This window comes from Sorex fumeus, unplaced genomic scaffold (assembly GCF_029834395.1).
Source record: "Sorex fumeus unplaced genomic scaffold, SorFum_2.1 ptg000002l, whole genome shotgun sequence".
In the NCBI taxonomy this organism is placed as follows: domain Eukaryota; kingdom Metazoa; phylum Chordata; class Mammalia; order Eulipotyphla; family Soricidae; genus Sorex; species Sorex fumeus.
Window position 1 is genome coordinate 4,409,712 of NW_026606059.1, and position 12,056 is coordinate 4,421,767.

A 12,056-nucleotide genomic window follows, 5' to 3' on the forward strand; every position below is an offset into this window, starting at 1 on the left:
GCGGCGGCGGCGGCGGCGGCGGCGGCGCGACTCCGCCCCCGGCCCGGCGCGGCCAGCCGACCGCCGAGCCAATCGCCGACGGCGCGGGGCGGGACCCCCGCCCGCGGGAGCCAATCGCAGCGCCCGCAGGGCGGAACCCCCCCCGCCCCCGGGAGCCAATCGCAGCTCGCGCAGGGCGGAACCCCGCCCGGCGCGCGCGCCCCAGGCACGACCAGCGCATCGCAGAGCTCGCGGGGCGGAACCCTCCCCCGGGAGCCAATCGCAGGTCTCGCAGAGCCCGCCTCCCCGCCCCCGGCAGCCAATCGCAGGTCTCGCACGGCCAATCCGGCCCTGTGTGCGCGCGCGCGCGCGCGCGCATCCCCAGGGGCAACCAGCCAATCGCAGATCTCGCAGAGCGGAACCCCCCCTCCCCCGGCCTCCCACGGCGCGCGCGTCCCAGGAGCCAATCGCTGGTCTCGCAGGGCGGGCTCGGCCCGGCGCGCGCGTTCCAGGAACCAATCGCAAGGCTCCTCCGCCCGGCGCGCGCGTCCCAGGAACCAATCGCAGGGCTCGCAGGGCTTCCTCCCCCACCCTCCTCCCGCCGGGCGCGCGTCCCAGGCGCTACCAACAGATCGCAGAGCCCCGCGCGCCCCGCCCCGTGTGCCCTGGGGCGGGAGGCGGCGCTGGGCCCGCGGGGTGCACGACCTGGGACCTGGGTGGGTGCATCGGGCTGGGTGCATTGGGTCGCCCCGGGCGCTTCCTCGGTGTCCCTCCAGTGGGGTTGGTGTGCGCGTGTGGGCCGCGCCCCGCAGTGCTCAGGGCCTCCTCCTAGCTCCGGGCTCGGGGACCACCGGCCTAGCGATGCTCTGGGCCTGCGGTGCACGGCGGGACCACCTGCTGGGGTCCTTGGGTAGCCTCGGGGTCGTGCATCGCGCACGTGCATGCATGTTGCATCCCACTGTGCGGCTGCGTAGCACTTGCACGGACTGCGTTTCCTCCCATGTGCAGACCCACATACAGATTTTTATTGCTGATTTAGGGCACAGGTTTTCAGTGTTGCCACCTGTACGCACCACACACTTAATTCTTTCTCCAGGTCCAGCTGGAGGAGCTTGCTAGATGACCCTGGTCCTTGATTTTGAATACCTGACAATATGCCTTTGATGTTTTGTTATTATTATTATTATTATTTATTTTCACTGTCCACCGTTGTTTTCATTGATTTCCTTGAGCAGCAACGTCTGCATCCGTCCTAGCCCTGAGGTTTTAGCAAGTGCCACATTGGAGGCTCTTTCAGGGTTAGGGGAATGAGACCCATCGTTGTCGGCATATCGAATATGCCACGGGGAGCTTGCCAGACTTCACCATGGGGGCAGGATACGCTCAGTAGCCTGCCGGGTTCTCTGAGAGCGAGAACTAGACCATAAGAGGCCGGGCGCTTCCGGGAGTTTGGTTTTATAGTCTCTGGATCTTGGCCGTTGATGGGATGAAATTGACGTGTAATAAATTTAAAATGAATCGGTGTGTAATCCCATCAATTTATTTTTATTATTTTGCGAGAGGGGTTGGGGCCATACTCCGCGGTGACTTTGGAGGCCCTGGTTTCACAGTGCAGGTCTTGGTAGGGTGGCATGCATACCGCCTCTACCTGACTCGCTTTCGGGTCTGTTGCCTCAGGGGTCCGGTTCATCCCACCTCCCCACTCCACCCCTGTCAGTTCAGTCGTATAGGCCAGTTTGCAGGGTCTGTTGCATTTGGCCACTTATTAGTGCCCTACCACATGTTTTTTTTTTTTTTTTGGTTTAGTTGTTGTTTTGCTTTTTTGGTTAGATTATTCCCACAGTCACTGTACATACTGCAGATGCAGAGCAGAACTAAATAGATACTTGTTTTCAGCTGAAGTTAGTGGGGGAAACACATTTTTCCCCATTATTTCATGTAAAATGTTTTTCTTTATATTCTGGATGCTACATAATTATGGGCTGGAGCGATAGCACAGCAGGTAGGGTGTTTGCCTTGTACACAGCCAACCAGGGTTCGATTCCTCTGCCCCTCTCGGAGAGCCCAGCAAGCTACTGAGAGTATGTCACCCGCACGACAAAGCCTGGCAAGCTCCCCGTGGCGTATTCGATATGCCAAAAACAGTAACAACACGTCTCACAATTCATTGTGAGACGTTATTGGTGCCTGCTCAAGCAAATCGATGAACAACGGGAGGACTGTGCTTTTTTGGTCATACCTGGCATTGCACAGGGGTTCCTTCTGACTCTGCACTCAGGAATTGCACTCAGCAATTACTCCAGGCAGTGCTTGGGGGACCCTATGGGATGCTGGGAATCGAACCCGGGTCGGCCGCGTGCAAGGCAAACATCCTCCCCACTGTGCTATGGCTCCAGCCCCGCCACGTGTCTGTATACCCACATCTGAGAGAGGTCATTCTGCATCTGCTCCTTTCCCCTGACGACACTCAGAACGACACAGTCCCGAGCCTCCGTGCAGCAGCAAATCTCAGGATTTCGTTTTTTAATTCCAGCCTAGTGGTATTCCATTGTGTCTATGAGTGTAGTTTCTTTAGTGTTCCACCGTGTGTATGTGCCTGAGTTCTCTAGTACCCCCTGGTGTGTGTGTCCTGCAGTTTCTTTGCGAGACCATCTGTCCTTTGACACCGGGCCAACAGGCTAGACAGCTGCTGTGCTATTTCCCACCACCAGTGCTCCTCATAGCCTTGTCAGCGCTTGTGCCTTCCTGGTTTTTGTTTCAGCCATCGCAACGGGTGTGGAGCGATTTAAATGTCACTTCCCTCATGTCTCCTGGGACTGACCATTGTTGTTCACCTTTACGCTTTGTGTTTCTGGGGTAAACAGTTGTCTGATTCCTGTACCCAGTTTTCAAGAGGTGATCTTTTTGTTGTGTGTTTCAGGATTCCTGCACGCTACCAAGATAGATACTGGGGTCCTGTCAGATATGGGGCAGAGGGAGAGACGGGTGTCTGGGGCCTCACCCCGTGATGCTCAGGGGTCTCTCCTGGCTGTGCTGGGATGCCGGAGACCAAACCCAGGTGTGTTGCATGCCAGCAAGTGTCCTCCTGGTCACACAAACTCTCAAGCCACCACCCCCCGGGCTGTTTCTGGCCCTGTGCTCAGAGGTGGCCCCCGACAGGCCGCTGCCAGGGATCCGACCAGCCTGAGCTGCGGGGAAGGCCCAGAGCCTCAGCCCTGCACGCCCCCAGCTCCAGGTCTGATCTGCAAACATCCTTCCCATCCTTTTGGGGTGGGGGGGTCTTTTCACTCATGTGAGGGTGATCTTTGGCCCAAAGTGGGGAGACAGTGATCTTCGATGCAAAGTGGGAAGAACTCTGTGTCACCCACACCCGGTGTAGCTGCGTTCTTTTGTGGCTTGTGTTTTGATGTCTGTCTAAGGGACCACTGCCAAACGGGAGCTATTGACTTTTTTCAAACGTGAGGCATGCCAGTCACTAAGATGGAATGTCCAGGCTTGTCCCGCAAGCGCACGCTCTCCCTCGAACACGTATCTCACCCGTTCCTCTTTGCTTGTTTGCTCTCTGGAGAAGCCTCTGTTCTCCCTTGAACCAACACTCCACCCCCTCACCCCCCTCCTCTCGCACCTTCAGCAAGTTTCATTCCATAAAAACTATTGCTTCACCAAAAAAAATTTTTTTTTTAAATAAAAGTTGATTCATCAATTTTTATCTACCTTAGTTCGTTTCACAATACTTTGTGGTTTTCATTGTATAAGTCTTATTTTGCTTCTTTTTGTTTAGGGGGATGGAGACGTGGGATGGCAGAAGCAGGATTCAGGGGCCCTGCCCCACGTCCACGGTCCAGTGTAGAAATCCTTTACCTCTAAGGTTAAATCCATTCGTAGAATTTGTAGATTCTGTTGAAAATGGAGCTACTGTCATCTCCTCCTCCGCCTCCTCTTCATCTCCTTTTTCTTTGGCTTTTTGGGTCACACCTGGCAATGCTCAGGGGTTACTGCTGGCTCTGCACTCAGGAATCACCGCTGGTGGTGCTCGGGGGACCTATGAGGTGCCAGGGATTGAACCCAGGTCGGCCACGTGCAAGGCAAACGCCCTGCCCACTGCCCTATCCCTTCAGCCCCGAAAATGGAACTGTTTTCTCAATTTCCTTTTCCAATGGCTCATCACTAGTGTTTGCAAATGTATTTGTGGGTTGACCTCGTGTCCCATGAATTTGTGAGGTTATTCCATTGATGGTTTATTTGGGGGCGGGGCAGTTCTTTGGGATTTCCTAAAGTTTTTTTTTTTTTTTTTTTTTTTTGCTTTTCAGGTCACACCCGGCGATGCACAGGGGTTACTCCTGGCTCTTGCACTCAGGAATTACTCCTGGTGGTGCTCAGGGGACCCTATGGGATGCTGGGAATCGAACTCGGGTCGGCCGCATGCAAGGCAAACGCCCTACCCACTGTGCTATCTCTCCAGCCCCTCCTAAAGTATTTTATTCCTTTATTATTTTTTTTCAATTTGAATGCCTTCTCCCTTGTTCCTTTAATGACACCAGCTAGCACCTCAGTAGAACGTTGGCAGGAATCCTTCCAGGACTGTGAATCTTAGTTTCGTGTCTTTCATTACTGAGTTTGAGGTTGGCTGAAACTTGGGGGGCCTGGAGGGGGGTGTTTTCTTGGGGGGACGCCCCCTGCGGTGCTCACGGATCATCCCTGAATGACCTGACCTCCCCTCCCCACCTTCTTCTCCCCTAAATTTCCCCTCTCCTCCCTTTTTTCCCAGAAGGCCTCTCACCTCCCAGGCAAGTGCCCTTCCGTGAAGGTACATCTTCCTTCATTTTTTGAGTTTATTTTTTGTATTAAGGGGCCGCGGCTGACCAAACTGTTCACAGCCGCCTTTCAGGGCTGCCTGTCCCAACCCCACCCCCACCCCCAGTGTGACCCTCCCTCCACCAGTGTCCCCAGGCTCCCTCCCACCCCCTTGACAGGTACATTATTATTCGTTAATTTGTTATTGGGGGGGGGGGGGTTGGGGCCATCGCCTCCCCGTCCCCCAAACACACACACACACACACACACACACACACACACACACACACACACACACACTCAGCACTGCTGAAAAACAATCACCAAAAGCCAAAACAGCTTTTGTTTCGTCTTTCTTCTCCCACAAGCCCCTGACCATGCAGACAGGACAGTGGTGCCTTCAGCTGGGGTGCGGTGGGGAAACAGGGTCCTGGGGAGAAACGCAGGGCCTCAGGCCAGCTGGCAGTTCTCCACTTAGTTCTCCTATTGTAAGATTTATCCCAGCCTATAGATTTCTTAGTTTTGTTTTTTTTTTTTTTTTGCTTTTTGGGGCTGGAGCCATAGCACAGCAGGTAAGGCATTTGCCTTGCATGTGGCCACCTGGGTTCGATTCCTCCGCCCCTCTCGGAGAGTCCAACAAGGTACCAAGAGTATCTCGCCCGCACAGCAAAGCCTGGCAAGCTCCCTGTGACGTATTCAACAAGGCTCCAAGGACCGTATGTGGTACTGGGGATCACACCCAGGTCAGCCACATGCACAGTGCCAAACACAGTAACAACAAGTCTCACAATTTGTTGTGAGACGTTACTGGTGCCTGCTCGAGCAAATCGATGAACAACGGGAGGACAGTGCTACAGTGGTTTTTGGGTTGTACCCGGCGATGCGCAGGGGTTACTCCTGGCTCGTGCACTCAGGAATCAATCCTGGCGGTGCTCAGGAGGCCATATGGAATGCTGCGACTCGAACCCAGGTCCGCTGTGTGCAAGGCAAATGCCCTACCTGCTATGCTCCAGCCCCCCCCCCCCCTTAGACTTTTTTTTGCGTTGTTTTTGGGCCACCCCTGTATTGCTCTGGGTTTATCCTGGCCCTGTGCTCTGGGATCACTTTTTGTGAGGCTCCAGGGACCGTATGTGGTATTGGGGATCACACCCAGGTCAGCCACATGCACAGTGAGCACCTCCTCCTCACACCGTCTCTGCAGCCCGGGGCATGTGTTTTATCTTGTCTGTTTATTTGGGTTGGGGGTCAGATTCGATTTGGGTTGCTGGTTCAATTCCCAGCATCCCATATGGTCACTGAGCACCGCCAGGAGTGATTCCTGAGTCCAGCGGTACTCAGGACTTACTCCTGGCTCGGGGGTCACTCTTGGTGGGGCTCAGGGATCAGATGGATGATCAATTCCCACTGGGGTCGACCACAGGCAAGGAACGCACCCTCCCCACTGTACTAGCACTCTGGACCCTTTTTCTCCATTTTTGAAATAAAACTGAGGAACCAGAGCAGTAGTACAACGGGGAGGGCACTTGCCTCGCACGTGGCAGACCCAGGTTCGATCCCTGGCATCTCAAACGGTCCCCAGAGCACCGCCAGGAGTGACCCCTAAGGGCAGAGACAGGAGGAACCCTGAGCACCAACAGGTGTGGCCCAAAACGCAGAGAAAAAAAAAGATATAAAATTGTTCATTGATCTTTTCTTTCAGCTGCTCAGAAACACTCCGCTGCTCACCACCGTTCGTGGTATTTGACGGGGAATCAACTGTTACTCTTCTTGCGGGCCCTGCCATAGTACAGCAGGTAGGGCGTTTGCCTTAAGAAGACCTGGGTTCGATTCCCAGCATCCCATATGGTCCCTGAGCACCGCCAGGAGTGATTCCTGAGTGCATGAACCAGGAGGAACTCCTGAGCATCGCCGGGTGGGACCCAAAAGCCAAAAGGGAAAAAGAATAAGCAGAGAGTATGCAGAGAAGGTTCTCGCCAGCCGGGACTTGAACCCCCACCTCTCTGCACAGGCCCCCCGACCTTCGCCAGGAGTGAGCCCTGAGCACAGAGGCGGGGACGCCCCGATCACTGCCGGGTGTGCCCCCTCCCCCAAAGGAATAGGTAATACTAGTTTCTTTTTTTTTCCCCTCTCCCTATTTATAAACGGGCTAGACATCCTGGCTGCTTTGCACGTGATTCTTGGTTGTTGATTTTGTACATCTGTGACTTTCCTTCATTTGAGTCACATGTGGTCGTTGATTCCACTTTGATGTCAGATGGGCCGGGCTGCTGGCGGGTTTCTCGAATATCTGGAGACTGGAAGCAAGAAAATGTGCCAGTCCTTGGGTCTGCCCCTGGCATTTAAGTGGGCAATTTACTGCCCTCCTCCGCTTTTGCATCTTGCTCATCCAGCGGAGAAAGAGCTTCGAGCCTTCTCAGGCTGTCCGCATCCTGCCCTGTCCGTACCCCAGACTCGGAGAATTCCCGCACACGTGAAGACTCCCAGAAGCTTCTGCGCTCCAGGGGGCTCACTCCCCACTCTTTCTTCCCTGGCTTTTCTAGCTGGACCTACTATTTGCCTCATCTTAAATCCGTTGCCCTCGGATCTCGAGCGATAGCACAGCGGGGAGGGCGTTTGCCTTGCACGCGGCCGACCCGGGTTCGATTCCCAGCATCCCATAGGGTCCCCCGAGCACCGCCAGGAGTAATTCCTGAGTGCAGAGCCAGGAGTAACGCCTGTGCAAAGCCGGGTGTGACCCAAAAAGAAAAAAAAATCCGTTGCCCTCGGTAGAGGCTGAATAGTTTCTCTTGAAGTATTTTTGAGCCACTTTCTCTTGTGGCGACTTCCCCGGTGAGATTCCCGATAGAGGCCAAACAAAGGCGTGCTCTGTGTCCAGTGCTTCCAGGAATCGGAGAGAATCACAGTTCTTCGAATACAGGACCTGCTCTCCTTCCCCCGTACCGAAGACCCACCCCCGGGGAAATCTGCACTGCCACTTACAGGACCACCAAGTCCAGGGAGGAGAATTAAAAATTTAAAGTTTAAAAGGTATAAAACCGGGGGCTGAAGCGATAGCACTGCGGGGAGGGCGTTTGCCTGGCACGCGGCCGACCCGGGTTCGATTCCCAGCATCCCAGAGGGTCCCCGGAGCACCACCAGGAGTAATTCCTGAGTGTGTGAGCCAGGAACAACTTCTGTGCATCGCCGGGTGTGACCTCCCCCCAAAAAAATAAATAAATAAAAATGAAAGGTATAAACCTGGGGCTGGAGCAATAGCACAGCAGGTAGGGCATTTGCCTTGCATGCAGACGACCCAGGTTCAATTCCCAGCATCCCACAGGGTCCCCCGAGCACTGCCAGGAGTGATTCCTGAGTGCATGAGCCAGGAGTAACTCCTGTGCATCGCCAGGTGTGACCCCCCCAAAAAAGGTATAAACCTCTGGGGCCAGAGCATTCATGCAGCGGGTAGGGCATTTGCTTGCTGCTGACCGGGGTTCGATCCCCAGCACCTCATACTGTCTCCAAGCCCTACCAGGAGTACCCTTTGCATTCAAGTGGTCGGGCACTTGCCTTGCATGCACCAACCCGGGTTCGAGCCGCAGCATCCCATATGGTCCCCAAGCCTGTCAGGAGTGGTTCCTGCATGCAGAGCCAGGAGTGTGGCATAACCCCTGAGCATTGCTGGGTGTACCCTCCCCCAAAAAACCCCCGAGCCCCACCCCAAAAAACATGATTCACCCAAATTTAAAGTATCGAGTTCAATGGTTTTCAGTAAGTCATAGTGTATTTCTGTATCTCATCATCACAATCTTATTTTAGAATACTTTATTTTAAAATATATACTGGGGGGGGGGCTGGAGCGATAGCACAGCGGGGAGGGCGTTTGCCTTGCACGTGGCCGACCCAGGTTCGATTCCCACCATCCCATAGGGTCCCTGCACACCACCAGGAATAAAATAATTCCTGAGTGCAGAGCTAGGAGTAACCCCTGTGCATTGCCGGGTATGACCCAAAAAGGAAGGGAAAAAAATTAAATTGAAATATATACTAGGTGGGGGCTGGAGCAATAGCACAGGGGGTAGGGCATTTGCCTTGCACGCGGCTGACCCAGGTTTGATTCCCAGCTTCCCATATGGTCCCCTGAGCACTGCCAGGGGTAATTCCTGAGTGCAGAGCCAGGAGGAACCCTTGAGCATCGCTGGATGTGACCCAAAAAGCAATATATATGTGTGTGTGTGTATATATATATATATATATATATATATATATAATATCAAGTAACTTTTTAGTATCTGAACTGCAAACCACAGCGCACAAAATGGGGGAAAGAGAGAGAGAGAGAGAGAGAGAGAGAGAGAGAGAGAGAGAGAGAGAGAGACCCTAGAAGCAGGCAGGGGTGGGGGTGATGGGAGGGAACCTGGGGACCCCGGTGCTGGGAAATGTGCCCTGGTGGAGGGACGGGTGTTGGGACACCGTGGGACTGAAACCCAACCATGAACAGCTCGGCAAAGGTCTACCCCACAGTGTTTCAATAAGAAAGTCTCAAAGAAAAATTTTAAAGAATACTTGATTGCTGAACGTCGTGCTATTGTCTGCCGAGACCACATTTTTACTTATTCACCCATCAGTAATGAACATGTAGGTTATTTTCATATGTTTGCTGTGATGAAAATTCTGCTATTAAAATTCTTGAACACATTTTTGTGTGGGCCTGTGTTCATCGCCTTAAACTTTGTTTTCCCTCACGCCAAAGCAGAAAAACCAGTTTTCCACTTGGTAGCGTTTGCTTCTTGTATTTGCCTGTTCCTTGACTTCCAATATTTCATGACTAGACAGAGTTCTCTTTAATGAAAACACAGCTTGAAATGTTTATTTCCTAACCTGGTGGCCTCTGTCATTTCACTAAAAAGTTTAGGTCACTCGGGGCCGGAGCGGTAGTGCAGTGGGGAGGGAATTGACCCTGCACGTGGCCTCAACCCTGGGACCCCAGAGGGTCCCCGCCAGGAGGGATTCCTGAGTGCAGAGCCAGGAGTAACCCCTGAGCACTGCTGGGTGTGGCCCACAAACAAAGAAAAAAAGAGTTTAGCTCATTCACTCTGCGCTAAACTCCTGCCCCGGCGCCTCACTGTCCTCACCAGAGCCCCTCGGACGGGGGCAGTTGAGTTTCCCTCCCTCCTCGCCACCGTCCCCCACCCCCGAGCAGAGCCCCAGCAGCTGAAGACCTCCAGAACCAGCCACAGCCATGCTGAGGCCACTCTCCACACGTCCGGACAAGCCTCATGCATGAAGGGTCCTGGAGCTGAGATCTCCAAGCCTGCTCAGATTGGGACTGGGTCTTCTCCACCCAGACCCGCCATCTTCCAGTAGGTAGGCATCACACCCACCACCTGCCGCAGGCGCCAGGTTGGTCCCATCAACGACCAAGAGGCAGGGACTATAAAACCCAGCTCCCAGAAGCGCGCGGCCACATTTGCGGCCGTGTGACATCTTACTATCTCATTCCTACTTTGGACAAACTGGCAGGCCACTGAATGTAACCTGCCCACGCAGCTGGCAAACTCCCCATGGCGTACCCAATATGCCAAATACCAGTAATAATGATGGGTCTCGTTCTCCTAGCCCTGAAAGAGCCTTGAATGTGGCACTTTTTAAAAAATCTCAGGGTTAGGACGAAGGAGACGTTACTGGTGCCTGCTCGAGGCAATTGATGAACAACAGGATGATCGTGATCGCGAGCTCATTCACAGTTATGATTGCTATTATTTGGGGAAATCTGTGCCTACCGCCTTAGGAATTAGTTTGTATTGTTTTACACACTCTTACATACATGCTCTTACATACTAGGCTGGAGCGATAGCACAGCGGTAGGGCGTTTGCCTTGCACGCAGCCACCATGGCCGACTCGAGTTTGATTCCTCCACCCCTCTCGGAGAGCCTGGCAAGCTACCAAGCGTACCCGTGACGTACTCGATATGCCAAACACAGTAACAAGTCTCATGATGGAGACGTTACTGGGCCTGCTCGGGCAAATTGATGAACAACGGGAGGACCGTGACCGTGACCTACATACTTTGCAAAATTATTTCACACTGATCTCCCTTTTGGTCATTTTAATTAAGCTTTATTTCATTCCCATATCCACCAGTTTTGTTTTCCTTTTGCGTTCCCCTCATTCGATCTCTAGGGGCCAGATAAGACCACGTTCATGCACTTACCCCTCAAATCCATGTTGTCTAACCCTGTCTCAGCCAAAGTACAGGGATCCGCACCTTCGCGTTCCAAGTCAGAATAGTCCCAGTTCAGTCTCAGCTGAGGATTTCCAGCGTGAGGAGAAAGTTCATGTCGCAGAAACAGCCCGAGTTTGTCAACTCAGCCAATCTGGGCACATTTCCGTTAAAATTTATTTCTGGGGGCTGGAGCGATAGCACAGCAGGTAAGGCGTTTGCCTTGCGCGCGGCCAACCCGGGTTCCATTCCCAGCATCCCATATGGTCCCCTGAGCACCGCCAGAAGTAATTCCTGAGTGCAGAGCTAGGAGGAACCCCTGTGAACTGCCGGGTATGACCCCCCCAAAAATTTATTTCTGCCTGTTTGTCGCAGGGCTGCTTAGACATCTCGCGATAAATGCCCGCTCGTTTGGCAATTGAACATATTATATTGGCTCCGCTGTCTCTGCAGCGAGAGTGTTCATCTAGGAGGGAGGCAGAGACAGACACGGGGGTTTGGGTATGGAGCCAGCCCACGGGTGCTCAGGGATCACTCCTGCGGGGATCAGGGTACAGGCTGCTGGGGACCAAGCCAGGTGGGCCTCATGGAGGCAAGCGCTTGACCCCCTGTATGCTCTCTGGTCCTTGTCTGTGGTCGGGAGAGTATGAGAACCAACCGCTATCTTCTCCATCGTACAGATAGATCACCGTTTTCTTCAGGAACATTCTAGACTGCAAGGGAATCACCGAGAATAAAGGGCTGTTCTGTCCACGCCTCTCCCAGTGTCCCCACGGGCAGGTAGCCCAGTGCACAGACGTTAAGACCCGAGCTGGCACCCGCTACCTGCACACAGCCCCTGACTCTGTGAGCCGAGCCCTGCCGGTGCCCCCAGACAGGGATAGTCCTTTGGCCCAGACCCCCCAGGTGGCCTGTCTCGGAACCTGCACTCCGCACCCCCCGCCCCCTGCGGGCCCAACCACTGGCTTACACTTAGATTGTCATTTTGCAAAAACAAAAGAAAGAAGGAAAAGTTCCTTAAGAGCATGTGGTGTGCAGCGACCTAATGTCCTGGAGATGCAGCCCTGAGAACGAAGTGGG

At 53.8% G+C, this 12,056-nt stretch overlaps 1 protein-coding gene across 2 annotated transcripts in view; it reads left to right on the top strand.

The window, feature by feature from the left end:
• RGS20 (regulator of G protein signaling 20) overlaps positions 1 to 12,056 on the top strand; it is a 113,467-nt gene that overhangs the window by 77,449 nt on the left and 23,962 nt on the right. The gene's annotated exons all lie outside the window — the stretch shown is intronic.